The sequence below is a fragment of the Macaca mulatta genome, chromosome 4 (assembly GCF_049350105.2).
Source record: "Macaca mulatta isolate MMU2019108-1 chromosome 4, T2T-MMU8v2.0, whole genome shotgun sequence".
NCBI lineage: Eukaryota > Metazoa > Chordata > Mammalia > Primates > Cercopithecidae > Macaca > Macaca mulatta.
The window spans coordinates 126,966,738-126,993,669 of record NC_133409.1 but is presented as its reverse complement, the minus strand read 5'-3'; the positions used below and the strand labels follow the sequence as shown (position 1 = coordinate 126,993,669).

Here is a 26,932-nt window from a genome sequence, read left to right as displayed (position 1 = left end):
TCAGAGAAATGCAAATCGAAACCATAATGAGATACCATCTCACACCAGTTAGAATGACGGTCATTAAAAAGTCAGGAAACAACAGGTGCTGGAGAGGATGTGGAGAAATAGGAACATTTTTACACTGTTGGTGGGACTGTAAACTAGTTTCAACTATTATGGAAGACAGTATGGCGATTCCTCAAGGATCTAGAACTAGAAATACCATTTGACCTGGTGATTCCATTACTGGGTATATACCCAAAGGATTATAAATCATGCTCCTATAAAGACACATGCACACGTATGTTTATTGTGGCACTATTCACAAGGGCAAAGACTTGGAACCAACCCAAATGTCCATCAATGATAGATTGGATTAAGAAAATGCAGCACATATACACCATGGAATACTATGCAGCCATAAAAAGGATGAGTTTGTGTCCTTTGCAGGGACATTATGAAGCTGGAAACCATCATTCTGAGTAAACTATCTCAAGGACCGAAAACCAAACTCTGCATGTTCTCACTCACACGTGGGAATTGAACAATGAGAACACTTGGACACAGGGTGGGGAACATCACACACCAGGGCCTGTTGTGGGGTGGGGGGGAGTGGGGAGGGATAGCATTAGGAGAAATACCTGATGTAAATGACGAGTTAATGGGTGCAGCACACCAACATGGCACATCTATACATACATAACAAACCTGCACGTTGTGCACATGTACCCTAGAACTTAAAGTATAATAATAAAAACAAACAAACAAACAAAGAACAGCCTGGAATACAACTTGTTCAGGTAACTGGAGCCATCTTCCTAGCTCTTTATTTCTCAGAGAGTGTGGGTAAGTCCTGCTCCGTACGAATATTTACATTGCTTCAGAAGTTCGGTACTTTCTTAAGGGCCAGAGTCTGTAAAGATGTTCCCTTAACAAGATTTTTCAATGGGGTGACCATTAATGAGTTTTCTTTTTCCTCCTTTTAGTATTTGAAAATTTTGGTTTATTACAAGGTTTAAATCTGATGAATTTAGGATCTCTTTTCCTGTTACAGAGCACAGAATAATAGTTAATATTTTACATACATATTGCAAGGTCATGCTGCTACTAGGAGTGTCCAGAATAGACCACTGAAACAGCCTTCTAGTTACTACTATCAAAAAGAACTTTAAATAACATATTTTAATTAAATAACTTTTTTATAGCTATACCTCGATAAAACCATCAACCAATATTTGTACAATTTGATGCCCCCACTCTAAGATTTTAGCTAGTATAAATCAAAGCGTCCTATTTAATGAGACACTTTTTCCAATCATGTTGTATTTATTATTCAACCAGATGATCTCAGAGCTTATAACAAACTAGTAATACTTAAAGCTGGGCTTCATGTGCGTGATTTACTGGGATGTTTGCTTATACCTTGTTTCCAAGCTAAAAATATTTTGACCAGGTGTATTAGTCTGTTTTGAGCTGCTATATCGGACTACCTGATGCTGGATCATTTATAAAGAAAAGAGGTTTATTTGGATTATGGTTCTGCAGGCTGTACAAAGAGCATGGCACCAGCGTCTGCTTCTGGTAATGCCCTCAGGAAGCTTTTACTCCTGCCAGAAGGCAAGGGGAGCCAGAGTGCCACATGGCAAGAGAGGGAGGAAGCACAAGAGAGAGGAGACGTGCCAGGCACTTTTTTTAACAACCAGCTCTCACATGAACTAACAGAGTGATAACTCAATACTAGGGGGATGGCACCAAACCATTTATGAAGGATTTGCCCTCATGACCGAATACCTCCCACCAGGCCCAACCTCCAACACTGGGGATCTCATTTCAACATGAGACTTGGAAGGGACGACTATCCAAACTATATCATCAGGATTTTCTGGCAAAGACTACCAAGCCATTTCTGTTTCAAACTCCCCGGAGATTCTTGTTAAAAATGCAGATTCTTTGATACCACCCCCAATACACTATTTAGTCTGAGATGAAACTGAAGGATTCTGATTTAATTGATCTAGACTAGCATTTGACCATTGATTTATCATCTGGGATTCTAGGAAGTCAACCACTTATATGTTTTAGAGCAGACGCCATTACAATTGAGGAGAATGTTTGTAGTCTGGGCTTCTCTGTCCACTTCTGATTGGGGCCTCGTTGCCTGATTCTGACTGGATCAGGCAGAGTTTCATTCAAGCCACTGTCCTTGTTTGGCTTCTTAATGTTCAGAATATATTAACACAACCTCAATTTTCTAAGAGCTAAATTATATGACTTGATTTTTGACTGGTAACATAACTGTATTCCAGGCTCTTATCAAGATTCAGATATTCTCCCAGTTTCAAATTTGTAACTAACACTGTCTGATCACAAAAAAGTTCTAAGCCAAAGCAAAACTCTTTCTACCACCACCAGATGACATTACTTTGGACTTACCTATAAATGGATTTCCAAATGGTTTTTCAGAAACCAACTGCAGGTACTTAGAAAAACTTATGGAACTCATAACTGTTCTTTGCATGTCAAAAGCTATGACAGAAAATAGTATTTGTGGAGAATGTTCTGTAAGATTAGACCGCCTTTCTTTTCCTCCAGCTTATTTAAAGTATATCCTTATATTAACCCTTGGTGGAGTTGTGTCCTGTTATTGCACTGTACGTGAGTGTGTGTGTGTGTGTGTGTGTATCCCATCACGTAGGTGTAATGATAGTACACCTTCATTAAGAAGTTTTCCAAAAAGAATATAAGAACATGTTATTATGTTTACTTAAAAGTATAAGGCCAGGTGCGGTGGCTCACGTCTGTAATCCCAGCACTTTGTGAGGCCAAGGAGGGCAGATTACAAGGTCAGGAGTTAGAGACCAGCCTGATCAACATGGTAAAACCCTGTCTCTACTAAAAAATACAAAAATTAGCCAGACATGATGGCACGCATCTGTAATCCTAGCTACTCAGGAGGTTGAGGCAGAATCACTTCAATCCTGGAGGCGGAGGTTGCACTGAGCCGAGGTGGTGCCACTGCACTCCAGCCTGGGTGACAGAGCGAGATTCAGTCTCAAGAAAAAAAAAATGTATTGAGGACATTGCTCATACAAAAGAATATATAAAAAGAAATTTCTGCCTGGACTTAGTGACAGGAATACTTGTACTACTTGTACTTTTCTTGCTTTCTTCTTAAGAGCACTGCACAATGGAGTCTTTTTAAAAATTGTGCTTGCTGTTCAAATTACCTGCTGGAAGGATTAGAGGCAGATCTGTAACATGCCCAATTCCACTTTGCATACAGGATATCATGACAAACATTGTATGTGTTAATTCTATCTGGTTGCACTTTATATTCATATCTGCCTCCATTTCCTGGCATTTTAATGTTTCAAAATTGTATATTTTACTTAAATGATTTTGGAAGAAATAAATATAAATAAAGTCTGTTAGAGGCTGGGCGCAGTGGCTCACACCTGTAATATCAGCAGTTTGGGATGCTGAGGTGGGCGGATCACAAGGTCAGGAGATCAAGACCATCCTGGCTAACACAGTGAAACCCCATCTCTACTAAAAATATGAAAAAAAGTAGCCAGGTATGGTGGCGGGTGCCTGTAGTTCCAGCTACTTGAGAGACTGAGGCGGGAGATTGGCATGAACCTGGGAGGTGGAGCTTGCAGTGAACAAAGATTGTGCCACTGTACTCCAGCCTGGGTGAGACTCTGTCTCAAAAAAAAAAAAATAATAAAAATAAAAAAATAAAAAAATAAATAAATAAATAAATAAAGTCCAATAGAAAGCACAAAAAAGAACAGCAAAGCCAACAAACATGAAAAAAAGCTCATCATCACTGGTCTTTAGAGAAATGTAAATCAAAACCACAATGATATATCATCTCATGCCAGTTAGAATGGTGATCATTAAAAAGTCAGGAAACAACAGATGCTGGAGAGGATGTGGAGAAATAGGAATGCTTTTATATTGTTGGTGAAAGTGTCAATTAGTTCAACCAGTGTGGAAGGCAGTGTGGCGATTCCTCAAAGATCTAGAACCAGAAATACCATTTGATCCAGCAATCCCATTATTGGGTACATACCCAAAGGATTATAAATCATTCTATTATAAAGATACATACACACATATGTTTATTGCAGCAGTATTCACAATAGCAAAGACTTGGAACCAACCCAAATGCCCATCAATGATAGACTGGATAAAGAAAATGTGGCACATATAATATACAGCATAGAATACTATGCAGCCATAAAAAAAGATGAGTTCATGCCCTTTGCGGGAACATGGATGAAGCTGGAAACTATCATTCTCAGCAAATTAACACAGGAACAGAAAACCAAACACTGCATGTTCTCTCTCATAAGTGGGAGTTGGACAATGAGAACACATGGACAAAGGGAGAGGAACATTACACACTGCGACCTGTTGGGGAGTGGGGGGCTAGGGGAGGGATAGCATTAGGAGAAATACCTAATGTAGATGACGGGTTGATGGGTGCAGCAAACCACCATGGCACGTGTATACCTGTGTAACAAACCTGCACGTTCTGCACATGTATCCCAGAACTTAAAGTATAATAATAATAAAAAAGAAAGCACAAAAATAAAAGTACTTGGAAAAGGTTAAAGAGTTAAATATTATGCAAAACTGAAAACTAGCTGCAGATACATTTAAGTTTATATCATTTTAGCAAGTTATTTATTTTAAAAAATTTCTAACCTGTATCACAGAGAGTGGACTTGAACTTGAAAATATGGTTAAGGTTCAAATGCAGATTTGGGGTCTCAGTCTCCCAGACTGTGGCTTCTGTGGAAGAGATTGTACTGGCTCTAAATTCCATAGATGATTGAACAAGTTGTTTCTGCCTATGTCAGAGCTGAAGAGTGAATATCTCCACTTTTTATATATCAAACCTCCCAAATAAAATTTGGTAACCCTCTATACCATAACACATCACATTAATAATTTGTATTCACAAAAGTCTCTTAGAAAAGATTTTTGAGATGCCAGATACTTTAATTTTTTTATGTTTATATATTTATGGTATATGAGTGTGGATTTCTTACATGTATATATTGCACAGTGGTGGAGTCTGGGCTTTTAGTGTACTCATAACCTGAACAGTGAACCTTGTACCAAAGAAGTAATTTTTCAACTCTCATCTCCCCACCCTCCCATCTTTTGTAGTACCCAAGGTCTATTATCCCACTCTGTATACCCATGTACCTATTGTTTAGCTTCCACTTATAAGTGAGCATATGCAGCATTTGACTTTCTGTTTCTGAGTTATTTTACTTGGATAATGGCCTCCAGTTCCATCTACATTGCTGCAAAAGTTACAGTTTTATTCTTTTTTATGTCTTAGTATTGCATTGTGTGTGTGTGTGTGTGTGTATCGCACATTTTCTTTATCAAATCCTCTGTTGATGGACACTTAGACTGAGTCCACATTTTTGCTATTGTGATAAACATGTGAGTGCAGGTATCTTTTTAATATAATGATTTCTTTCCCTTTGGATATATACCAAGTAGTGGAATTTCTGGATCTAATGACAGTTCTATTTTTAGTTCTTTGAGAAATCTCCATACTCTCTTCCATAAAGGTTGTACTAATTTACATTTCCACCAAAAGTGTATAAGCATTCCCTTTTCTCTGCATCCTCACAAACATCCGTTGTTTATTGACTTTTTAGTAATAGTCATTCTGACTAGTGTGAGATGATATTTTATTGTGATTTTAATTTGAATTTCTCTAATGATTAGTGACGTTAAGCATTTTCTCGACATCACTATGCCAGTGGTGTGTATGTCTTCTTTTGAAAAAAGTTTCATGTTCTTTGTCCACATTCTAATGCGGTTGTTTCTTTTCTTGCTGAGTTGTTTGAGTTCCTTGTAGATTCCGAAAATTATTCCTTTGACAGATGCATAGTTTGAAATTTTTTTCCCTATTCTGTAGTTTGTCTGTTCACTCTGTTGTTTATTTTTCGGTCCAGAAACTTTTTAGTTTAAGTCCCATTTGTCTACTTCTGTTTTTGCTGCATTTGCTTTTGAGGTCTTGGTCATAATATTTTTTTGCCTAGGTGAATGTCCTGAAGATTTTTTTCCAGGCTTTCTTCTAGTATTTTCATAGTTTCAGGTCTTATGTTCAGGTCTTTAATCTATCTTGAGTTAATTTTTGTAGCTGGTGAGAGGTAGGTGTCCAGTTTCAATCTTCTGCATATGGCTATCCAATATTCCCAGCACCATTTATTGAATAGGGAGTCATTTACTTATTAAATATTTTAGTTGGCTTTGTTAAACATCAGTTGGTTATAGGTGTATGGTTTTATTTCTGAGTTTTTCATGCTGTTCTATTCACCAATGTGTACATTTTTATATTAGTACCATGTTGTTTTGGTTACTATAGCTTTGTAGTATAATTTGAAGTCAGATAATATGATGCCAACGACTCTGTTCTTTTTGTTTAAAATTGCTTTGGCTTTTTGGACTCTTTTTTTGGTTTTATATGAATTTTAGGATTTTTTTTTCTAATTCTATGAAAAATGACATTGGTAATTTGATAGAGATTGTGTTGAATCTGTATATTGCTTTAGACAGCATGGTCATTTTAATAATATTGAATCTCCCAATCCATGAACCAGGGATGTTTTTCCATTTGTTTTTGTCATCTAGGGTTTCTTTCATCAGTGTTTTATAGTTCTCCTTATAGATATCTTTTACCTCTTTGGTCAAATGTATTCCTAGGCATTTTACTTTATCTTATCTTTTTGTAGCTATTATAAATGGAATTGCCTTCTTAGTTTGGTCCTTGGAAACGTCAACTACATTTAAAATCCTTTTCCAATTGATGGATTTCAGGTCTTGATGAACGTCTCAGTTATAATTTTCTTAAGATTGAAAAAGTACATATTTTTTCTATATATACGTAAAATTGTCCTTTCTCAAAATTTTAATTTTAATTCAATTCAATTTTAATTTAATTCAATAACCTGCTAGATATCATTTTAGAATCTTGTAGTACTAGTTTTCTTATCAATTAATTGTAGATCTTAGCCTTTTAATTGGGGCATTTTTTCCCCCTATTAGGACTTAAGTTATTAGGACTTGAGTTTTTTAGGACCTACATTTGTAGACAAGAACCACATTATATTTGAGAAATTTGTGAGCCATGTCCTGGGCCTAGCACAGTGCCTTGTAAGATGTAGACCCTCAATAAACTTTTGTTGAATAGGTTAATAAATAAAGAAGCCCCATCACTCAATTTTTTTTTTTTTTTTTTTTTTTAAGGAGTCTGACTGTCGCCCAGGCTGGAGTGCAGAGGTGCGATCTCGGCTCACTGCAATCTCTGCCTCCTGGGTTCACGCCATTCTCCTGCCTCAGTCTCCCAAGTAGCTGGGACTACAGGCGCCTGCTATCACACCCGGCTAATTTTTGTATTGTTAGTAGAGACGGGGCTTCACCTGTGTTAGCCGGGATGGTCTCAATCTCCTGACCTCGTGATCCACCCGCCTCGGCCTCCCAAACTGCTGGGATTACAGGTGTGAGCCACCGTGCCCAGCCTATTTCAATCAATTGTTAAAAGTGCTAAGAACAAGTGGAGACCTTGTTAATGAAGAAAAAAATAGTATTTACTACTTACCTTAACACTGTACTAAGAAGGGATATACAGATCAAAAGGATTAAATCTCTGCCCGTATTAAGCTAACTCTTTTGTAAAGAAGAATGTAAACAAAGTCAAAAATGCATTTTTTTAGGTGCTAGAGATTAGACAGGACAAAATCTTCTGGCTCCGCTTGGAGTTAAGTGGCTTTGGGAGAGGCTTTGCTGTAGTTTAAAGGCAGAGGGGGGGAAGGCCACTCTGAGCACAAGGACAGATCCACAATGGGATGGGGTATGAAACAGCATGAACCCTTCAGGAAATTACACATGATTTAAAAGGAAAATGGGAGCCCATGGCAGAAAATGGAATTGAACAGGAGTAAAAGGATAGTAAAAAACATTTAATAATATTAAAGGGAATTTGAAACTTGTGTTATACAATAAGGAACAATTTAAAAATTCTATACTGAGGAGTGACAAGGTTAGATTTGTGTTCTGGGGAGCATAATAATAGCCTTACAGCTGGTGAATTTGAAAGCTGGGTCTCAAAAGTTTAGATCTCAAATGGGTTTTTACAGCAGTATTCATCCTCAGCAAACATGATTTGGAACTAAACCAAGGCAGTGGCAATGGGGCTGGAAAATAAACACTAGATTTTATATCTAGATGAAGATTTGGGGAATAAGAGAGGCCACATTAATGTTTAATTCTATTTACAGTGGATCCCAGCCACCATCCGCTTTAACACAGAGGTGATTTTCCAGTAGCTAAGAGGACTGGGTGCTTTAGATACGTTTGTGAAGTTGTCCTCCTCTCGTTAATGTGCTTTTTTACTGTCTTTGTGTAGGTTGATGGGGGAGACAGAATTAGGATCACACATAGAAGTTCAGTCTTTGAAAGGCCTTCTTTCTCTTTTCCCCCAAACAATGACCCCCACCTCTTCCTTCTGGCATATGTTGCCTCAAAACCCTAACACTACTGCCAATCTGCTGGTCTTAGAGCCAAGAATCTGCCACCACCTGGCCCACCTCAGCCTGCTCTGCTAGCTGCTCTCCTGCCAATGCTGGCCTTGATGTACAAGTGTAGGTTATGAGGGCTCTGTTCTCTCCCCCTTTCTCTCTTTGAGTGTGTGTTTGGGAGTGTGTGTGTCTTCTGTAACGAGAAGAAAGCAGGCCACATTTTCTCCGCTCATGTTATACATTTCCCGGAGTGTCTCATATCAAAACCTGTCCTAAGTCCAAGCCTTAGAAGCTCTTTACTGGCACAGACTACACTTGGGTTGTTACTTTTCAAGGGCTACCTTGCTGTCAGTTAAGATTTTAACAACCCACTACAGTACTCCAACCGTGCAGTCCCTCACATCTTGAAGTCTGTGCTTTGGCAGCAGCAGAATCAGAGGTCTGTGGATTCTGAATCCAGAATGTGTCAAACCAAAGGGTGACGTTTTGGGACATTTAATAAGTCAGAGACTGTTTCCCAGGAAATTTTTTTTTGAAGGATCTAAACTAAAATACAATTGAACTGAGATCTCAAAACAGGAAAAATGAACTTGACAAGAATTAAGCTAAGCTGCATCTCATGACATAAATATTCATATATGCATATACATTAACAGAGTCAAGTGAAAAATTGATTATTTTTTAGATAGGATTAACTTCAGCTACAGAAAACAGAAAGTTCAAATGACTGGCTTTAAAAAGCTAAATTTACTCGTCTTTCATTTAAATGCAATCTGGGGGGTTGGGGGGAAGATAGGTTTGTGGGTTTCCCATTCTCAAGGTGCCAGACATGTGTGTTCCTGCCCCATATCCTTAGAGGGAGGCTTTCCTCCTCAAGATTGCCTTATGTGCAAGGTGACTACCAAAGCTGCATTTTTTTTTATGCCCAAATTATAGTAAGAAAGAGAAAAGGAAGAAGGAACAGAAAGGCACATGAAATCTGCATTTTCCCTTTTTAAGAAGCTTTCCTCCCCAACCAATCATAGAAATAATGGCTGTCAAGGAGACCAGGATATAAAGTGTTTTATTTGCGCTCATTGACCTTCAGATAAAATTAGGGGGAAAATAATAACATAGATATCTGATAGGAAACTAACAGTACCTTCTGCAATAATGATTACATTTCTGGAAAATAAATGTTAAGATCCTTGAAAACAAGGAGTGATAGTTGAGGAAAAACTTCTTAGCAGCCGGGGACTAAAACCTTTAAAAGATTTGAGACAAAAATCTGAAAATTGGTAGAGAATTGGGGAGAAAAAGAGAATTTGAACAAGGCATTCAAGAGTAAGAAAAATGTCATCATAAAATTACTGCGAAAGCATAAAAGCAACTATATTTTATTAGAGTAAAAATACATGGATTGAATAACCCTAATAAAATAAATTCCAACCATACATTGTTTATAAAAAGTGTATTTAAGGTGATTAGGAAAAAATAAAACTAAAATTAAGCACAAAGATGTCCCAGGGAAGTGAAAGCAAAAATGAAGTCAGATATTATTGTCATTAGACAAAGTAAAATTTAAGGTGAAAACATGACAAAGAGGGACATTAAATAAGGATAAATGTACAATCCATGGTGACAAACTTTTATAAACTTAAAATCATATTAACAAAACACAAACAATATAAAACTAAAATACCTTGATAAAATGCAAATTATCAGGTAACAAGAATATAGTTATTGCAGAAAGTAATATATCAAACTAAAATAAGAATGTATGTGTGTCATCACATATATACTATACTTCGTAGACTACAAAATAAGAATATACAATTTCTTCTTAAACTGTTATACATTTATAATAATTAATAATTTGGCCACTCAGAAAACCTTGGTAAAGCCAGGAAAGTAGAGATATTATAAGCCAACTTAATAATAATTTAATAACATTGTGTAAAAACTGAAGAAGTATCATATTGTGGTTGTGAACATGAACTCTAGTTATCCTAGTTTTGTGATCTGGGAAAGTTAGTTATCTTCTCTCTACCTCAGCTTAATTTTCAGTAATATTAGGAAAATAATAGTTTCTACATCATCAGTGTTTTTTGTTTTTTTTTTTTTTTTTAGGAATAAATGACTCATATGTATTAAACACTTAGATCCATTGTTGACATATAGTATGTATAAATAATGTCAGTATAAATCAATGTCAACCTAAAACGTTAAGACTGTGATCTTAAATAATAATAGATTTAGAATAAAATCAAAACTGAAGTGACATTACTAACTTAAAAATAACAAAAAAAGAGAAGACTTTAAACACAATGGATGGAAAGCAGCTATATCAATAAAAGACAAAAATGTGGAGTATTATATGTTCTTACTGTTTTTTAAAATTATAAAAATAAATGAACTAAAACATAGAATTTTAAAAATTAAATGTTGGAAGGATTAGGTCAGATAATACGAGAAATTTCTGTTAGCAGCAGCTGAATTTTCTGCTAATAACAGAGAATTGTGAAACAATGATTTCATAAACGTGGCAAAGTGTTTGTAATAGCCATCCTAGGAACAGAGAATACTTGTAACTAGTTGAGGAAGTACTGTTGGGCAGTGTCAATACACTGATTAAGAACAGAATTTAAAATAATGCTAATAATAAAGCCAAAAAATTCAGTAATGCAATTTTTTTTCAGTATGATTCAGTACTGCAGAAGGAGAGATAATTAAACTTGGAAATTGACATACAGTTGTCCCTTGGCATCCGTGAGGAATTAGTTCCAGGACTCCCTGTGGATACCTAAATTCACAAACGCTCAGGTGCCTTATATAAAATGGCATAATATTTGCATATAACCCCCTCTTTATAATTTAAGTCATCTCTAAAGTACTTATAATACCCAACGCCTACGGAAACAGTTGTATTATTTAGGGAATAATGACAATAAAAAATACATGTACATGCTCAGTAACAGATGCCTTTTTTTAAAAAAAAATTGTTTTTGATCCACAGTTGGCTGAATCTGTGGATACAGAGCCCACATTTACTGAGGGCAGACTATATTTCGAGTACTTAAGGATCACAAGGGTCACGCATCTGAGGGTACTGAAGAGTGGGAAGAAATTCCTAGACAGAGGGTCAGACTAGAAGGCAAGGAAGTAAAGTCAGGAGATGATTAGAGAATAAGAAAATCATACGAGACTGGAGACTATGTTGAAGTGTAAGAGCATAATTAGAGTGAGAAACATGAATCAAGGAAGAAGGAGATTGGTGCTTGAGAGGTGTGGCAGATTGTATCTTTCAAAGATGGCTACACCAATATATATCTAATTCCACAAGCTGTTTTTACCATGCTATATTGACACTCCTCCATCTGGAGGTGAGGTCGATGTCCCCTCCCTTGAAACCAAACGAAACTTTGTAATTGCCTCGATCAACAGACTGCAGTAGGAGTGATACTGGATGATTTCAAAGGCTAATACACACAAGTAAATAATGGCTTTCATTTGACTCTTTCTTGGAACATGTGCCATGGAAACCCTGAGCTTATTTGCAAGAAGCTCAGCTATCCTAAAGTCTACTGGGTAGATCAAGTGGAGAAATTACATAGACACTGAGATTATGTTCAAGGGGTCTCAGAGGTTCAAGGCCTCCCAATTCAGGCACCAGACAAGTGGAGAAAAGGCTTTCAAGATCATCCCTCTGAAATAATTGTCTGATTGAAACCTCAAAAGACTCCCTGAGCCAGAATCATCTGGCCGAGCCATTCTCAAATTCCAAATCCACAGACAGCATGAATGATAGTAAATCATTATTGTTGTTTTAAGGTACATAAGTTTTAGGGGGCAATTTACACACAGCAACAGAAAAAAAACTGATGAATGGGAAATATGGAGAGAAATGCAAATAGAATAAAACGGGGAGGAATACAAGGAGAGGAAAGTAGTACTGTGCAAAACAGGCAATAGGATGACCCTCAAAAGGAATTTTTTTTCTAAGTATCTTAATGAATGTAAGGTCAGATTAAATTGGAAGGCATCAGGTACAAATATCAGTAATGTTAAATTCTATTTGTAGTAAGTCAACTATTTGTAAATTATGCGTTGGAGATCGACTTTACATCAACCAAAAAGTTAAATTTATTTAGAAATCTATAGAAGAAGAAAAAGAAAAAAAGCCATTGGAAAAGTTTTAAAGATTATTCCATTAAATAGACAAAGTCCTTTAAGGAAAGGGATTAAAATGAAGGTAAGGTGATCTGCTTAAAAATAATATAGCAGTCTGGGAGCCGTGGCCCATGTCTACAAACCCAGTACTTTGAGAAATCTAGGCAGGAGGACCTCCCAAAGGAGGACTTGGAGTTTGAGACCAGCCTGGGCAACACAGAGAGACTCCCTCTCAAAATTTTAAATTTCTTAAAAGAAAAAAAAAATGAAATAATATTGTATTAATTCCTGTAAAAGCATCAGACAGATTTAGATGAGAGAGAAAAACTACAGGGAAGGAGAAAGCTGGTCTGTGGCAAGGACTTCTAATTTAGAGAAAGACAGATGATAGCAAACAGCAAAAGTTATATTATAGATGTGACTTAAAAACTAATTTGATTTTTAGTTTTAGTCAGAAAAGTGCTTTAGGTATGGAACAAGTATAACCTAGTATTTCCAGCATTTCTCTGTTGACCTCACATCTCTCACCAGATACTGCCTCAATTCTCTGTTTCTCTTCACAGCAAATTCCCTTGAAAGAGAAACTACCTGTGATCAGAAATTCCTCTGTTTCAATTTGATCCTGAATCCACTTCATCTAGGTCTTCCTCACCAAATCCCACATATATTTGTTTTATTATGGTCACGTGGGACCTCCACATTGTTACATCAGTATTTTGTCCTCATTTTACTTGAGTTATTTGTAGTTAATTACTCCCTTCTCCCTGAAACACTTTCCTTACTTGGCTTCTAGGATGCTCTGTTCTTATGGATTTCCCCTTCCACTTCAGTCATTTGTTTGTTTTTTCAGTATCTTCGTGATCTTTTATTTCAATGCACCTTGCTAGCCTCCCAACTAGGTTTCCTACTTTCACCTTAATTCTCTATGGTTTATTCTCAACAAGAAAGCAATTAAAACCCCTTAAAAATGTCAACAAAACTGTCACTATTCAATAATCTCCAAGTAAGAGGTGACAATGTGCTAGCAGCCCTCCCAGCACTTCATTGCCCTCGGCGTCCACTCTGGCTGTGCCTGAGGAGCCCTTCAGCCCGCCATGGCACCCTGAGAGCCCCTCTCTGGGCTGGCTGAAGCTGGAGCCCCCTCCCTCTGCTTGCGGGGAGGTGTGGAGGGAGAGGCGCAGGCGGGAACCAGGGCTGCGAGGAGCGCTTGCTGGCGAGTGCGAGTTCCGGAGCGCCAGTGCGAGTTCCGGCGGATGCGGGCACGGGCTCGGCGGGCCCCAGCACACGAAGCGGCTGGCCAGTGGCCCTGCTCAAGGCAGTGGGGGGCTTAGCACTTGGGCCAGCAGCTGCAGAGGGTGCACCAGGTCCCCCAGCAGTGCTGGCCCGACAGCGCTGTGCTCGACTTTTCGCGGAGCCTCAGCCGCCTTCCCGCAGGGCAGGCTCGGGACCTGCAGCCCGCCATGTCTGAGCGCCCCCCTCCACGTTGGGCTCTGGCGTGGCCAGAGCCTCCCCGACGGGCGCCGCCCCCTGCTCCCTGGCGCCCGGTCCCATCGACCGCCCGCCCAAGGGTTGAGGAGTGCAGGCGACGGCTGGGGACTGGCGGGCAGCTCTGCCGCAGCCCGGTGCAGGATCCACTAGGTGAAGCCAGCTGGGCTCCTGAGCCGGATGGGGACTTGGAGAACTTTTATATCTAGCTGGATGATTGTATGTGTACCAGTCAGCACTCTGTGTCTAGCTCAAGGTTTGTAAATACACCAATGGGTACTCTGTATCTAGCTAACCTAGTGGGGACTTGGAGAACTTTTAGATCTAGCAGTGTCTACCTAAAGGATTGTAAATGCATCAATCAGCACCCTGTCAAAACAGACCAATCAGCAGGATGTGGGTGGGGCCGGATAAGGGAATAAAAGCAGGCTGCCCAAGCCAGTCAGTGGCAACGTGCTTGGGTTCCCTTCCACGCTGTGGAAGGGTAGGTGTTTCACTATTTGCAATAAATCTTGTTGCTCAGTCTTTAGGTCCATGCTGCCTTTATGAGCTGTAACACTCACTGTGAAGGTCTGCACCTTCAGTCCTGTCAGCAAGACCACGAACCCACCAGAAAGAAGGAGCTCCAGACACATCTGAACGTCTGAAGGAAGAAACTCCCGACACAGCATCTTTAAGAAATGTAACTCTCACTGCGAGGGTATGTGGCTTCATTCTTGAAGTCAGGGAGACCAAGAACCCACCAATTGCAGGCACACAAGGGGTCCTTATTTTATTCAGGTAAAAAACTGAAGTCCTTACTATATCCCTGTAAATTCCCATAGCATCCGTCCCCACAGCCTCTCTGACCCCTATCCATTCTGCCCTTTGCCCATTCTGCCCAGCCACAGTGGCCCAATAGCTAGTCTGTGAACACATCAAGCGCATACTTAATCTCAAGGCTTTTGCAATCGTTCTTCTCTCTAGCTGTAATCTCTCATCACTTATTCTGAGTGTCTTGTTTCTGCAGTTGCTTTACTTACTCGACCATTGTAAAATAGTCATTCTTAACCGCACAACTCCATTATATCTTATCTTCTTTGCCTTGCCTTATGCTTTTCCTTGGAGTTACAGATACCTGATGTAGATAGTATTTACTTTTTTTTTTATGCTTGCATTAATCACCTAGAATATAAACTCCAAAAGAGGAGCTCTTTTATTATCTATCTAATATATCTTGGATATTTGTTCCCACCTAAATTTCATGTTGAAATGTAATTCCCTGTGTTGGAGATGGGGTCTGGTGGGAGGTATGTGGATCATGGGGTAGATCCCTCATGAATGGCTTGGGCCATCCCTTTGGTGAGAAGAGAGCTCTGGCTCTGACTTTTCACGAGATCTGGTTGTTTAAAACTGTGTGGCACCTCCCCTGAACTTCCTCTCACTTGCTCCTGCTTTTGCCATCTGAAGTACCTGCTCTTGCTTCATTTTTCACCATGGGTAAAAGCTCCCTGAGACCCTCCCTCAGAAGCGCATGTCCCTATGCTTGTTGTGCAGCTGGCAGAACCATGAGCCAATTAAATCTCTTTTCTTATAAATTACTCAGTCTCAGGTATTTCTTTATAGCAGTACAAGGATGGCTTAATACATGTCTCTAAAGCAAAAACTGGGCCTGGTATGTAATAGGTGTTCAATAAATATTTATTGAATAAACGAATAAATATTGGGTTAAATAAAGTTTAAAGCATCATAATAGAACACTGGGTCGATGTCAATATGACAGTTTTCTTATTTACATACGGACATGGAGAGGTCTTTGTGGGCATTGGTAAGAGAGCAAATCAAATTACAGAACACTATGTAGAGTATAGCTGTATAGGATACATATGGTATATGTTTACAAATATGTCTAGAAAATTTGAAAGCTATATATCAAATATTATATCATTTATCTTTAGAAGGCTAATTGCATGTTTTCAATTTATTATTTATAATTTTCTTTTTATTTTTTAACTATTTTTACAGGTTATTTGTATAATCACAAAAGATAACTGAATAATTCTTGTTTTCTTCATCAACTTTTAAGTTCTGGGGTACATGTGCAGGATGTGCAGGTTTGTTACATGGGTAAACGTGTGGCATGGTGGTTTGCCACACAGATCAACCCATCACTAAGGTACTAAGCTGAGCATTCATTAGTTATTCCTCCTGATACTCTCCTTCCCCTTGCCCCACCGACACGCCCTAGTGTATGTTTATATTGTTACCCCTCATGTGACCATGTGTTCTCATCATTCAGCTTCCTCATGTAAGTGAGAACATGCAGTGTTTGGTTTTCTGTTCCTGTGTTAGTTTGCTGAGGATAACGGCTTCTAGATCCATCCATGTCTCTGCAAAGGACATGCTCTTGTTTCTTTTTATGGCTGCATAGTATTCCGTGGTATATATGTACCACATTTACAACTGAGTAATTTTGACACAAAAAATGTATTGTTACATGGATATAATGTTTATATTCTTTTCACAGAATTTGAGTCACTTGAATTTCTGCTTTAACACTTAGAATTTGGAGGGTCTGTTTTCTTAAAAAATATATATATTAACACTTTAAATCCAGTAAGTAAATGTGGAAGTTTGGGGGAAATAGTCAGCTGGAAACTCAGAATTGATGTTAACTTTCACCAGGCCTTTGTTCACATTATTTTCATCTATAATTAATGAACAAATAATCCTGTACTATCTCTGCATTCAAAAATGATATATATGGTGCATATGTATATATGGCAAAAATCTAAGAAATGTAGCCAAATATTAATATTGCTTACACATATGTAGTCATATCATGGTGAACTTTTTTTATTTTCTTGATTTTGCAAGAAGAATAATAAAGAGGCTATTTACATTTTAATGTCCAAATGTGTATACAAATATAAAAATTATGCTTTAAAAATCTAATAAATAAATGGAAGTAAAACATTTTTGAATTTTTTTTAAGATTCCACAGTAGATCTAGGTATTCTTCTTATCCATATGCTGATACTACCATTGCCCAAATTCTGGCAGTTGGTCCCTTTGGGAAACAGCTAGATGAATCACTACTATACACACTTACTGTGGTATTCACTACCCCTCCTCAAGGGGAATTAGCCTATCTTTTGTTTTTCTTCAGTAATATTTTATCTTTAATAGACAAATAGTGATTGTATTTATTCACTGGATACAATGTTACATTTTGATGCAAACATACCTTGTGGAATGATCAAATCAGGCTAATTAACTTATCTGTCATCTCAAATGCTTATCTTTTCTTCTTGGTGAGAGCATTTAAAATCCATTCTTGTAGCTAGTTTGAAATATAAAGTATATTATTTTTTAACTACATTTAGTTACAATGTAGTGTAATAGCCTTTGGTAGCCATCACTGTACTCTGTATTTCTATCAGTTTGCCTTTTTAAATTACACATGTAAGTGAGATCATGCAGTATTTGTTGTTTTGTGTCTGACTTATTTCATTTAGCATAATGTCCTCTAGGTTCATCCATGTTGTCATAAATGACAAAATTTCCTGCCTTTCAAAGGCTGAATGGTATTCCATTGTTTATATATACCATATTGCCAAAATCCATTCATCTGTTGGTGGGCAGTTAAGTTATTTTCAAATATTGGCTATTGTTAATAACCCTGCAGTGAATGTGGGAGTTCAGACATCTTGTTGACATACTGATATTAATTCCTTTGACTATATACTCAAAAGTGGAATTGCTGGACTGTGTAGTTAATTTTAGTTTTTTAGTAACATTCATACTGTTTTCCAAAATAACTGTACTAATTTACAATACCATCAGCAATGTGCAAGGGTTCCCTCTTCTCCACATCCTCATCAACCCTTGTTAGTTTTCATCTTTTTGATAATAGCCAGTCTATCAGGTATAAGATAATATTTCATTGTGATTTAATTAGCATTTCTTTGATGATTAGAGATGTTGAGCATTTTTTCATGTATCTTTTAACCACTTTTATGTTTTCTTTTGAGAAATGTCTATTTAAGTCCTCTGCCCATTTTTAATAGGATCATTTGTTTTCTTATTATTGAGGAGTTTGAGTTCCATGCATATTTTAGATATTAGCCTTTTATCTAATGCGTAATTTGCAAATATTTTCTCCCAATCTGTGGGTTGCCTCTTTAGCCTGTTAACTGTTTCCTTTCCTTCCTGCAGAAGCTTTTTAGTTTGATGCAATACCATTTGTCTATTTTTGCTGCTATTGTCTGTGCTTTTGGGGTCAAGAAATCTCTGCTCATACCCAGGTCATGATGGTTTCCCCATATGTTTTCTTCTAGTAGTTTTATAGTTTCAAGTCTTATATTAAGTCTTTAATCCATTTTGAGTTGATTCTTGTGCAAGGGCTGAAATAAGTGTTCATTTTGATTCTTCTGTGTGTGCATATCTAGTTTTCCCAACAACATTTATTGAAAAGTCTGTCATTTCTCCATGGTTTGATCTTGTTATTTTTATGAAAATTTAATTGACCATAGGTATGTAAGTTTATTTCTGGGCTTTCTATCATATTCCATTGATTGATATGTCTGGTTTTATGCCAGTACCACGCTGCTGGCTTTGTAATGTGTTTTAATGTCTGATACTGTGATATCTGCAGCATTATTTTTTCTCAAGATTTTTATTTGTGGCTATTTGTAGTTTCATACATATTTTACAATTTTTTATTTCTGTGAAAAATGCATTGGAATTTTCATAGGGATTACGTTGGAACTGCTTTGGGTAGTATGACCGTTTTAACAATATTAATTGTTCTAATCCATGAGCATGGACCAGCTTTTCATTTATTTGTGTCATCTTCAGGTTTTTTCAACAGTGTTTTATAGGTTTTAGTATGTGGAACTTTAATTTCCTTGGTTGAATTTACTCCTACATGTGTGTGTGCATCGACTAACCATAGTTATGTGGGTTTATTTCTATCATATTCCATTGATTACTTCTAAATGAGTGAGTGTGTGTGTGTGTGTGTGTATGTGTGTGTGTGTGTAAGATACTATTGTAAATGGGATTTTTTAAAAATTTCTTTCTCAGGTTGTATATTGTTAGTGTATGGAAATAATATTGATTTTGTAAGTTGATATTGTATTCTGCAAATTCACTAAATTTGTTAATTTAACAATTATTTTTGGTGGAGTCTTATAGGGTTTTCTATATATAAGATCATGTCATCAGCAAACAATTTCATTTCTTCTTTTCCTATTTGAATGCTTTTTCTTACCTAGTTGTTTTGACTAGGACCTCCAGTACTATGTTGAACATAATTGATGAAAGCAGACATCCTTGTCTTGCTCCTGATCCAAAAGACTTTAACTTTTCACCACTGAGTATGGTGTTCACTGTAGGCTTGTTATAATATGGTCTTTGTTGTGTTGAGAAATATTCCTTCTATAACTGATTTTCAAAAGTTTATCATGAAAGGATGTTAAATTATTTCAAATGATTTTTCTTCATCTATTGAGGTGGCTACATTGTTTTTATTCTTTATTCTGTTACTATGGTGAATCACATTTTTAATTGTTTTTTACTTTCATGAATTTATTTTGTGATAGGTAGAAAACCACATCTGTAGACCTAGAAGCAGAGTGAATCTAAAAAATATTATTTATAATTATTATGGTATACAATATGTATGTATTTTCATGGAGTACATGCAATGTTCTGATACAGGCATATGATGTTTAATAATCACATCAGGGTATTTGGAGTATTCATTACCTCAAGCATTTATCATTTCTTTGTGTTAGGGAATTTCACTTTCATTCTTTTAGTTATTTAAAATATACAATGAATTATTATTGACTGTAGTCATCCTGTTGTGCTATTAAATACTAGGTCTTATTCATTTTATCTAACTATATTTTTGCACCCATTAACAATCCCCACTTGATTTGCATATGGTAAGCCATTCTTGCATCCCAGGAATAAATTCCATTTGACCATGGTGAATGATCCTTTTAATGTACTGTTGAATATAGTTTTTGGTATTTTGTTGAGGATTTTTGCATCCATATTCATCAGTAATACTGATCTGTAATTTTCTTTTCTGTTAGTTTCTTAGTCGGACTTTGGTCTCAGGCTAATGTTGGCCTTACAAAATGATTGTGGAAGTGTTTCCTTCTCTTCAATTTTTTGAAGAGTATGGAAATAATTATTATTAGTTCTTCTTTAAATGTGGGTAGAATACGTTTATGAAAATATCTTTTCCTGGGCTGTTCCTTGATGGCAGACTTTTCATTACTGATTTAATTTCCTTGCTCATTACTGTTCCGTTTATATTCCTAATTTCATGATTTGATCTTGGAAGGTTATGTATCAAAGCGTTTATCTATTTCCTCTCCATTGTCCAATTTGTTGGCATATAATTGTTCATAGTGGTCTCATAAGATCCTTTGTATTTTTGTATTATCAATTGTGATACCGTTTTTCATTTCTGATTTAGTTCATTTGAACCACCTCTATTCTGCCGTAGTTAATTTAGCTAAGGTTTGTCAATTTTGTTTGTCTTTTTGGAAGACCAACCCTTAGCTTTATTGATCTCTTGTATTCGTTTTCTAATTTCTGTTTCATTGATTTTTGCTCTGAAATGTTTCTTTTCTTCCACTAACTTTAGGCTTAGATTGTTCTTCTTTTACTAATTCCTTGAGAGGTAACATTAAGTTGTTTATATAAAATCTCTCCCTCTTTCACCCTCTCTTTTGACGTAGGCATTTAGTATTACAAACATTCCTCTTAGAAACACTTTTGCTGAATCTCATGAATTTTAGTGTGTTGTATTTTCATTTTTCTTTATATATTTTTAAAATTAATTTTTAAATTTCCTCTTTGAATCAATAGTTTTTCAGGAGCATGTCATTTAATTTGCATATATTTGCTAATTTTTCTTGGTTCCTCCTGTTATTGATTTCTAGCGTCATACCTTTGTGATTGAGAAAGATATTTGATATAATATTGATCTTCTGATATTTGTTAAGATGTGTTTTGTGGTCTGTCGATTTATCCTAGGGAATGTTACATGTATAATTGAGAAAAATGTATATATTGTTGCTGTTGGATGAAATGTTCTGCATATGTCTGTTAACTCCATTGGTATAAGTATAGTTCAAGTCTAATATTTTGTTATTAATTTTTTGTCTAGTTAGTAGTTCTGTTGTTGGAAGTGGGATATTAAAATTACTTACTATTATTGTGCTGCACTTATGTATCTTTTCAGATCTCTTAATCTTTGGTTTATATTTTTAGGTGCTTCAGTGTTGGGCACATATGTATTTACAATTGTTATATTATCTTGATTCATTGATCTTTTTTTTATAATATACTGACCTTCTTTATCCCTTTTCACAGTTTTTTTTTTAACCTAAAGTTTATTTGGTGTGAAATAAATATAGCTACCCCTGCTCTCTTTTATTTGCGTGCAATATCATTTTCCATCACTTCAGTTTCAACCTGTGAGTGTCCTTTAAGGTAAGATAAGTCTTCTGTAGGTCCATATAGTTGGATCTTGTTTGGTATGTATCATGGTACTGTATGCCTTTTGACTACAGAATTTAATCCATTAACCTTTAAAGTAATTATTCATAGATGAGAACTTGCTACTTCCATTTTATTGTTTTCAAGTTGTTTTCTAGATCCTACATTTTTTTCCTTATCTCTTGTTTTCTTTATTTGGGATTTGTTTGCTTTTTGTAGTGATATATTTTGAATTTTTCAAAATATTTTGTGTATCTATTATAGGCTCATACTTTGTGGTTACATAAATCATCTTATACCTATAACAAGCTATGCCGAGTTGATAATAACTTAAGTTTGATCACTTACACAAAGTCTGTACTTTTACTTTCCTCCTTCTAAATTTAATGTTTTTGGTGTAATTCTTTACCTCTTTTAATCATATGTATACTTAACAAATTATTGTAGCTGTAGTTGCTTTTAAGAATTTTGCCTTTTAACCCTTATACTAGAGAAATCCTTGATGTGTTTGCCATCATTATAATTTTGGAATGTTTTGGATTTGAAAAATGCCATTAATTTTACCAGTGCATTTTATACCTTCACATGTTTTCATGTTTCTATTTTACATTTTGCATTATTTTCCTTCAGCTTGAAGAACTCCCTTTAGCATTTCTTATAACGCAGGTATAATGGTGACAAACTCAGCCTTTGTTTCTCTGAGAGAGTCTTTAACACCCTTCATTATTTAAAGACAGGTTTGCTAGGTATACTATTCTTGATTGGCAGGTTTTTTCTTTCAGAATTTTGAATATATTATCCTACTCCCTTGAGCTTTCAAGGTTAATGCTGAGAATTTTGCTGATAGTTTTATCAGAGTTCTCTTAAATGTGACAATTCAGTTCTCCCTTACTGCTTTCCATACTCTACCTTTAAGTTTTGACAGTTTTGTTATGATGTGCCTTGATGTGGGTTTCTTTTCCTTTTTTAAATTTTAGATTCAAGGGGTACATGTGCAGATTTGCTGCAGGGACATAATGTGTGGTGTTGTGCTTCTGTTGATCCCACCACTCAGATAGTGAACATAGTATCTAATAGGAAGTGTTTTTTTTTTTAGCTCTTGGACCCTTCCTTTTCCCTTTTTGGAGCACACGGTGTCAATTGTTTCTGTATTTATGTCTGTGTGTACCTAATGTTTAGCTCCTACTTATGTGAAAGAACGTGCAATATTTGTTTTTCTGTTTCTGTGTTAATTTGCATAGGATAATACCTTCCAGTAGCCTATCCATGTTGCTGAAAAAGACATGATTTTGTTCTGTTTTATGGCCTCACAGTATTTCCTGATATATAGGTACTTGGTGTGGATTTATCTGGATTCATTTTATTTGGTATTCTTTGGGATTCCTGTATCTGGCTTTCTATTTTCTTCCCCAGTACTGGGAAATTTTCTGCCATTATATTTTGAATATGTTCTGTGCTTGTCTCTCTCTCCTCCTTCTAAACACCTATAATGTGTATATTGCTCTGATTGAGGGTGTCAGTATGTCTCTTAAGATGTATTCATTCTTTTTCATTCTTTTTCCTTTTTGCTACTCAGATTGGATGATTTTCAGTGACTTGTCTTTGAGTTCATTGATGTTTTACTTCTGCTTAATCTCATTTGCGGGTGAACCTTTCTGTTGATTTTTTCAGTTTAGCTTAATATTCTTCAGCTCTAAGATTTGATACTTTTATATACTTTCCGTTTGTTAAAGTTCTCAGTTTGTTTTTGCATTTCTCTCTGAACCTTAGTGACAATCTTTATAATTATTATTTTAAATTCTCTGTTAGGTAAATTACATCTCTTTCATTCACTTGGGTCAATTTCTGAACATTTATTTTGCTCTTTATTTGAAATATATATTTCTTGTTTCTTTAGTTTCCTTGACTCTTGTGTTGTTTTCTGCACGTTGGATAAGACAGCTGCCTTTCCCAGTCTTATCAAACAGGACCTGTGTAGAAGAAAAATACCACTAGTCCATTTGACAAAAAATTTTAACGTGCTTCTCAAAGCTTTGTGTTTGTCCAGGCCACTGTTTCTGTTATTGGTGACTCCCAGGAGATTGGGATATGCCATGTCCTATCAATACTCTGTGAACTGTAAGATAGAGGCCAGACTTTCAAAATGTGGCGTGGCCAGAAATTTCTAATGCAAGTGTTAGATGTGTGGTCCAGTTCCTTCTATCCTCATGTTGAAGTTGGGTGCAGGTGTTATTTCTCCACTCTCTCTGCACGAAGCCAGGGAGAGGTTCTATGGAAACTGCCTGTATTTGTGTTCAGGCCACACTTTTTGATTCTGGGAACACAGCTTTTGGAAGTGGAGCCATTGTTTGTCTATGTCTTTGTTGTCTGCGATCTAGAGTAAGTTAGGAATGCAAAGCCCCACCACTCCCAAGCTTAGCCTGTTAAGAATTCAGTCCTTTGGGTGGGAACTATAGAGTCGTGACACTTAATTTGTGAACAAACTCTTTTCAAGAATAGGTAGACTGTAAAATAATGGAAGAAATAAATAGACCTATAGAAGTTGTGACACTTGGTGTGTGAACAAACTCTAGGATAAATAGGCTGGGGACATGCCAACTTTCTGCTTAGTCTACCTGACAGCTACTATTAGTCTGCATTGTTCGCTCCCTGATGCAAGCTGGACGTTAAGCTGTCTAGTTGTCACTGGATGAGTGTGCAGTAAGCTGCTAGAGAGAAAACAAAAAACAAACAAACAAACAAACAAACAAAAGGAGCTGTGCATTCTAGCCCCTGTTCTATACTGCTCCCAAGAGATATTGCTCCTGGAAGGGTTTGCATGCCTGTTTAAAACCATCTCTTTGTTCTGTGATCTAGGGAGACTTGTAGATGCCTAGTCTCTTCTGCTCTTAGAGCCAGAAGTTTTGGGATATAGTATTTCTGGTAAATGCCATAAAAGTTAGAGCATTTTGTGGGTGAACACACTCCTTCCAGAGAGAATTGGGAGAACTAGGATTATTGCCAAGTTGAGCTGGAGGAAGAGTCTCAGGAAGTGCTAAGCTGCTGCTCAGGCTGTTAGAGAGCTACTTTTTGCTTGCCCCTTTAACTCTCAGATGGTGTTAGTTAGAAACCAGACTGTCAAGTAGCCACTAGGGGAGTATGCTGTAAACCTTCCAGGGAGAAACAGGTAGTGGTACTTTTGAGTCTTGTCTCTGTGCTAATTCACAGTATTAAAGCCCCTGAAAAAGTGCTTGCACACACACATAAAACTGCCACTTTTTTCCTGTGGTCTAAATAAACTTGTGTAAGCCTAATTCTCTAACTCCCAGAGTTGGTGAATTAAAGAGCCAAACTGTTGGGCACCTTATAACTAGGGTGCTATATGTGAGGTCCCAGTCTTCTCCACAGGGAGAAGCTGAGTGTTAGTGATTTCAGTTATATGGTGAAGTACCTGGAAAGGGGTCCATGCTCAAGTATGCCTCAGATTTGTCTACCCATTTGAAGTGCATGTTTGGGTTTTGTTTATTTGGATTTTTTTTTTTTTTTTGAAACAGAGTCTCGTCCTGTTACACAGGCTAGAGTGCAGTGGCACAATCTCAGTTCACTGCAGCCTCCGCCTCCCTGGTTCATGTGATTGTCCTGCCTCAGCCTCCTGAGTAGCTGTGACTACAGATGCGCACCACCATTCCAGGCTAATTTTTGTATTTTTGGTAGAGACGGGGTTTCATTATGTTATCCAGGCTGATCTAGAACTCCTGGACTCAAATAATCCACCAGCCTCGGCCTCCCAAAGTGCTGGGATTAAAGGCGTGAGCCACCTCGCCCGGCCATGCATGTTTTCTTGCTTGCCTGCTAGGCAGGAGTCTCTCAACTTATTTCTGACTTTCTCTCAGAGGGAATTAATTGAGATGTTCATTCTGTGCATTTGTGAGTATTGGGAGTGCCGGGAGCTTCCTGTTCTGCCATGTTGCTGACATCCGTCTAAGGAAAACAGTTTAAAGAAAGTTCATCACCAAGTAACAGTAGATACATCTGGGTATCTTAAATACAAATACTTTTCTTTCTTTTCTTTCTTTCCTTTCTTTCTTTCTTTCTTTCTTTCTTTCTTTCTTTCTTTCTTTCTTTCTTTCTTTCTTTCTTTCTTTCTTTCTTTCTCTTTCTCTTTCTCTTTCTCTCTCTTTCCTTTCTTTCTCTTTCTCTCTCTCTTTCTCTCTCTTTCTTTCTCTTTCTTTCTTTTCTCTCTTTCTCTCTCTCTCTCTCTTTCTCTCTTTCTCTTTCTTTCTTGCTTGCTTTCTTTTTTTTTTTCTCTTTTCTTTTTTTTTGAGTTTCACTCTTGTCGCCCAGGCTGGAGTGTAATGGCACGATCTCGGCTCACTGAAACCTCTGCCTCCTGGGTTCAAGCGATTCTCCTGCCTCAGCCTCCCGAGAAACTGGGATTACAGGCATGCACCACCGTGCCCAGCTAATTTTTGTATTTTTAGTAGAGACAGAGTTTCACCATGTTGGCCAGGCTGGTCTCGAAGTCCTGAGCTCAGGTGATCCACCTGCCTCCGCCTCCCAAAGTGCCAGGATTACAGGTGTAAGCCACCGCACCTGGCTACTTTTATTTCTTATATTTTTCAAATGCTATATATGTAAGTACCAAAACTTTACAATTTAAAAACTATTTTGAAAAGGAAAAGATCATTATAACAGTTATAGATCTGTTTTCGATAGCCTTAGCAACTTATTAACAATCCTTTTATGTTACTGTTAGACATCTCCCCCATGGAATGTCCAGAGCCCCTTTCCAGTGTATCATTGAGAGAACTGGCCTTACAAAATTGTCCAATCTGGAATTCAGCAGGACCATACACTACCTCCGTTAAGTCATCTCTCTGAAAGACAATGTTGGCAGTGTCTGGCCACAATTCAAAGGTTACTACCTTCTATAAAAAAGAGGACTAAAACATTAAATGTGAATACAAATGTATAATGTTTTGAGGTGATCTGGTAAGATGTTGGTCTTCCTTCATTTAGTAATAACCTTGCTGAATCAGCAGGTACATAACGTCTTTTCACGGTGATAATTAGAATGTGCACTAGACTGTAATAGTAACATAAAATGGGAAACAGAGAGCAGCAAACGAGTTACAGTAAGGAATTTAAAGGAGTTAAGAATGCTTTTTAATAGTTCATTTTAATTATGGTCTTAGAGATGTAACAAACTTCTGAAAATCAGACCCAGCTAATAGAGTAACACAACCATCAACAAAACACAACCACGGAGACTTGCTCAATTT

At 36.9% G+C, this 26,932-nt stretch overlaps 1 protein-coding gene across 2 annotated transcripts in view; it reads left to right on the top strand.

Moving 5' to 3' along the window:
* Window positions 1-13,919: 13,919 nt before the first annotated feature.
* The window catches only part of GFRAL (GDNF family receptor alpha like), an 83,238-nt gene continuing 70,225 nt past the window's right edge, over window positions 13,920-26,932 (top strand). For both annotated transcript variants that reach the window (XM_078001281.1, XM_028847471.2), the window contains exons 1-2: window positions 13,920-14,424; window positions 14,692-14,948. The gene's annotated coding sequence lies outside the window, so the exon portion shown is untranslated. The remainder of the gene's footprint in view (window positions 14,425-14,691; window positions 14,949-26,932) is intronic.